This window comes from Pteropus medius, unplaced genomic scaffold (assembly GCF_902729225.1).
Source record: "Pteropus medius unplaced genomic scaffold, Ma_sr-lr_union100, whole genome shotgun sequence".
Classification (NCBI taxonomy): Eukaryota; Metazoa; Chordata; class Mammalia; order Chiroptera; family Pteropodidae; genus Pteropus; species Pteropus medius.
This window is the reverse complement of record NW_024354875.1, coordinates 35,564,184-35,569,960: the sequence shown is the minus strand read 5'-3', so window position 1 is coordinate 35,569,960 and position 5,777 is coordinate 35,564,184. Positions and strand designations below refer to the sequence as shown.

The 5,777-nt window shown below is 40.6% G+C and overlaps 1 pseudogene; it reads left to right on the top strand.

The window, feature by feature from the left end:
• The first annotated feature begins 3,850 nt into the window (after positions 1-3,850).
• Positions 3,851-3,969, top strand: LOC120597300 (uncharacterized; annotated as a pseudogene).
• The last annotated feature ends 1,808 nt before the right edge of the window (positions 3,970-5,777 follow it).

Below are 5,777 nucleotides of genomic sequence, written 5' to 3'. Positions count from 1 at the left end.
CAACTACTGTGGAAAGTGCTTGCTCTGTTCCCAGCTTCCCAGCTTCCCTTATAACTTGGGTGGCCATGCAGCATGGTTCTGGTCATAGATACAGGCAAGCTCCTTGGGAAAGACTCCTATTGTAAATAAAAGACAAAGCTTCATGAGAGAGAATTTTTTTTTTTTTTTTTTTGCTCATGTCCTTTCTTCCTTCCTGGAAGCAGCCAACTTTAAATCACGTATAGGAGGAGAGAACGCGAGTGCAGCATGGAGCAAAGGGACCAGTCCTAAACCACCCATCCCAGGAGTTCTTATTACGTACGAAAAATAAACCCTTGTTTTGTATTAGGCCACCGTAGTCAAGTTTCTGCTTCAGACAATAGCATGCAATCCCAGCCAACACATGTAGTTACCACTGCGCAAGGTGACTAGAACGTTTCAAACAGCAAGTTACAACCTAAGGTTGACTTATAAATGTAAACACGGACATAGATGACAGATAGATGATATAGATTTCAGTAGGAATGAAAGGCTTCCCAATTTCTCCTCATTCACTACAAGTTAATATGGTTGTGCCTTTTTCTCTGCTGTAACAATTAAGAAAAAGATAGGAAGGCTTCTTTGTCTTTGGAGAGGAAAAACAGACGTTTTTTTTAATCCAAGAATCATAGAGAAGATAAGTTAGGTTGTTCAAGATGAGGAATGGCCCCCAAGGGTTAGAGGAGGTGAACATGACCCAATTTAGGGAACAGAAGGGTTCCCCCAAGGCAGAATGGGAAACAGAGGGTGTGACAAGTTCCTCAAGTGGTGAAGACCTGTGCCTTACTACCACGTGGAGACCAGGTGGTAAATGGATGGTAAGAATCATCACCTTGAGAGTTGGCAGGTTGTCTGTCCCATGGCCGGCCTTAGGTGGATGAGGGGAAGCTGTGAGAGCAACTCTGTGGGCCACTCCAACCAGCACTGCCTGACAATGCTGAACAGCACCTCATTCAGCAAAAGGGTTATTGTAAAGGTCAAGACCACCATGAGCTAAGACCATGGTTTTTCAGATCTTCTTTACACCACTTAAATTCTCAATTTCTTGTTAATACATTGGAGATGGAGAGAGTGCCAAATTAACTGATATTGGACTTGCTTTGATAAGAGGGAACTTAGAATTAATGTGAGCGGGAAAAATAAGAATTGTATTAATGGTTCTTATATCTAAGCACTGGAGAATTCATTCCTATTCTCCAGTCCATTGTTGAAAGAGGCATTTATTCTGCAGTATAATCTTCAGGAACAACCCAGTTGCTAAAGTTTGTGTATAGCAGAAGATAATTAAAACTTGGAGGAAAGCTTCATATTTGTTTTTTATCAAACTAGATAAAAGGGACGAGGAAGGCAACTGCCCCCTCCGGTGAGGCTGTAGAGTCATACGACTGGGGAGTGGAAGGCACTTTGAAGATTATCTGGTCCCACTACTCATGTGGTGCTCAGATCTCCTCCCCAACATCCCATCATTGCACCCCCTTCAACTTCGACTTGAACATCCTTTCTGCACACAAGGCTGTGTGAGGCAAAGTGGGAACGAGTGGGAAGTGAGGGCACAGGCTCTGCCCTCAAGACACTCAAAAAGGAGAGGCGAGAAATTAGTGCATAAAGGCTTGTAGCAACACTTGGTTTGGCTGGGAAGTGGGGTGATAAGACAGGTGAGGTCTGGAATAGGGTGTTATCCCCAAGGACAAGGGTCTCTGGAGGTGGAAGTCAATGAGAAACTGTTCAAAGGACACTCAGGGAAACCTTGATAGAGTTCTGGTGACAGACTTCACCAGTTTCACAATTTTTCTGTGGGCCAATTGGCATGAGAGGGTCATAGAAAGGTCTAGTTCAGATTGCAACAGGAAAAGGAAAAAGGGTAAAAAATATATAAGCTAAGCAATGCTCCATTCACAATTCAAATCTTACTTCCTACTCTGTTCTGTAATATTAATTTTCCCCTAAGATTATTGCATTTCACCTAGAGTTCTGAAGCCAGTAAGAATGCACTCAAATTCTTCCACCACCTTTGTCTGGTAATAAACATTACTGAACCCAGCAGCAGTCAACTCTTTCAGCAGAACGTGAGAGAGTATTGGGGGAATTTGAAAATTTTATGGTCTGAAAAGTGGGCCTTAGCACTTCAGCTTTTATTCTCTCAGAGAGCTTATAAATCCCTCTTCATTAAGCAGTTTTCAAGAAAGTGACAGCTTTTGTTAGTCAGGCTAACGCAAGATTAGAAATAAAAATTTTAACCATTAATCCTCACTGATTAAAGTGAAACCAGAAATCAAATTGTTACCAACTGTGCACTAATTTCAAGCTTAATTCTTTGGCAGGAGACGTTGGAAATTTTCATCTCACTGCACTAATTCACAGTGCCTTACTACTGATGGCAAAAAGTCAAGGTCTCCCTCTCTCCTGGGTCCAGGGTGTGAACAATGACTTTCAAAACCAGCCCAATAAAATATAAACATTAAATCCTTAGCTATGTTGTTTCTCCACCATCAGTTTCCACACCACTCTCTCCTCTTATTCACCAACCTCCCCCCACTCCACCGACAGCAATGAAAAACCATCTCCTCAGGGACTAGAGAATCACAGCTGAGTGGCTGGCCTTTCTGCATCAAACAGAATGTCTGCAGCATCAAAGCAGGTGTCACCCCCACACAAGCCGTTTCTATTACAAACAGTGCTGGGAGGGAAAGGAAATCTTCATGCCAATAAGCCACATCAATTCATCAGTCAAAATGAATTCATGCACTAATTAAACTAGCGAAAAATTTAAAAAGGCATTTGTGTCACAGACAGGAGAGTGGGGGAGGGGGCGGAGATGGGGAGTTAAAATTCCAAGGAAGTGAAAACTTCGCAGACACAACACCAAATAGAAAAGGTAGTAAATCCTAAGAAAGATAGGGTGGCTGAATGGATATGAAAACAAGACCCTTACATATGCTGCCTGCGAGAGACTCGCTTGAGATCAAAAGACACACACAGACTGAAAGTAAAGGGATGGAAAGACATATTTCATGCAAATAGAAACAAAAACAGTCTGAGGTAGCAATACTTATATTAGACAAAACCGACTTTAAAACAAAGGCTATAGCAAGAGACAAAGAAGGACCCAGTAATCCCACTTCTGGGTATTTATCTGAAAAAAAAAAAGAAAAGAAAATCCAAAACACCATTTCAAAGGGACATGTGCATCCATATGTTCATTGTAGCATTATTTACAATAGCCAAAATATGAAGGCAACCTGGCTGTCTATCATAGATGAATGGATAAAAAAGAGGTGGTACATAAGTACAATGGAATACTACTCAGCCACAAAAAAAAGGAATGAAATCTTGCCATCTGCAACAACATGGATGGACCTAGAGGATATTGTGCTGAGTGGAGTAAGTCAGATAGAGAAAGACAAATGCCATATGATTTCACTTATATGTGGAATCTAAAGAACAAAATAAACAAACAAAATAGAAACAAACTCAAAGACACAGGGAACATTTTGGTGGTTCCCAGATGGGAAGGGGTTACGGGCGGGTGAAAAGGGGAGGGATTAAGAAGTACAAATTGGTAGTTACAAATTAGTCATGGGATGTAAAACATAGGATAAGAAATATAGTCAATGATATTGTAACAACAATGTATGGTGTCAAGTGGGTACTAGATTTATCGGGGCGATCACTTCGTAAATGTCTAATCACTATGTTGTACACCTGAAACTAATATAATATTGTACATCAACTGTAATTTAAAAAAAATTTTTAGTAATTTTTAAAGGGCAGTAAATACATCACCAGAATTAACAGTGAGCCTTTCCTTCATTTAAAAATAATAAATAAATAAGTCTATGGCCATGCTACCCTGAACAAGCCCGATCCCGTTTGATCTTGGAAGCCAAGTAGGGTTGGGCCCAGTTAGTACTTGGATGGAAGACCACCTAGGAAGATCAGGTGCCGTAGGCATAAAAAATAAAAAATTAAGGGATTGTAAGATGACAAGGTCCTTGCAATCTGTGAGGTCAATCAAGGGCTGCCTTGCCTAAAAAAATTAAGAAAGAAAGAAAAGGAAGAAAGGAAAAAGAAAGAAGAAGAGAGAGCGAGAGCTAGAGAGAGAAAGAGAGGAGAGGAAAGAGAGAGAGACAAAGAAAGAAAGAAAAGAAAGAAGAAAAAGAAAAAGAAAGAAAGAAAGAAAGAAAGAAAGAAAGACAAAGTGCCAAAAAAAAAAGAAAGGGCAAATATGTTCCTGGTTGGGCTGAACAGTGACATTAGCAAGAGTGCCCCAGGATTGTGTACATTCATTGGGGAAGCCTGTGAGCAAAGTAAAACTCTCTTCATTTCCACCCCTCCCTCATTACTAAACGTTTCTCCTATCCTTTTGACTTTCCAAGGCCACCATGTACAGTTGGAAGGTTAATGCACTGCACAGAAGCTTTGAGCCAAGAAAAGGAGGGAGGCTAAAATCTAGTACATGCTCTGCTGGCCGAGTCACACACTCTTTGCATGGGGTTGTTGTCATCGGGAAGTAGTACCTTGTTCTACATTCAAAGGTGCCATCTACATGCGCAAGTAGAGGTCTGTGACCCCACAGAGGCTGGTGGGGGTCCTCCTCCTGGCTTTTATTTACTTCTCTTGTCTCCCATTTCTCTGTTTCCTCCCTCTGAACTTTGAAGTGAATACTTCTTCAGCTGTTTCAGTATATCATAAATAGCTGAACAAAAAGTAAAAACCTCAATTATCCATCCAAGTGTTTCATCTATGTGACACCAAGCATCCACATATAGGGGAAACATCTTAATGCCTAGTATCATGTAGACAAAACATCTGGTTGATCAACTTAGTTCATGTTTCTTTCAGATGCTTGAGTAGAATAGAAACACTCTCATACCCACTCACGGTCTGGATTCTCCTTTGCAGAATGCTAACTAGTTGTTTTTCTAGGTTCAAAGAGCTAATTCAGTAGAGTAAGGGCCTGAGAGAGTAAAAAAAAAAAGGACAAGGGAGGCTGTTTACCTCTTAATACTAAATAAACAGCATTTAGCATATATGCTAAATATTATAGGGAGAGAAGTTTTTTATTTTTTGTCCAATTCTTCTGATGTTTCATTTGACAAGATTCCTTTACCATCTCTTTGCTGTGTTGTTTGGAGTAGGAAAAACTTTAATATCTGTCTCAATATTCCAATTTTTCTGAAGCCTTTCAGGTACACCTTTTTCTTTTAAAGCCTGCTCTTGAAAATCAGGAATCCAGTTGAATGAGCTTCCTAAAGTTAATATAAGGGCAAACAATCGGCCCAATCTCAGATATTTTTGTTCGAAATTACGGAGAAAAATGATTATAATATATTGAGCATGTCATTTGAATCAGGCCTCATTGCCAGGGCAGTCTATAGCATTCTCATGAGGTAAAGGCAGATGTCATTCTCCTCATTTTCCAACAAGAGAAGCAGTGGCTGGTCTTGTTAAATCCTAGGTCCATGCTCAGACAGCAGATCAACAGCAGCATGGAGAACTTTCCAGATCTTCCCACAACTGGGCCCAAGACAACACACTTGGTGCACGAGGGGTAAAAACTAAAAATCTTTTTGATTTCCCTAAGGTAGACCATGAAACTGTAAAGATGAGTTGACGTTTTGTTTCATTTTGTGTAATAAACTACTCTTTTCACACAGCAGTTGGTCCTGGTGGAGTTCCAAACAGCACTGCTTAGTTGCAGCTGTGGGTGTGGCTCTGCTCAATCCCAAGGCAACTTGGAGACACAGCTGTGTCAGGAT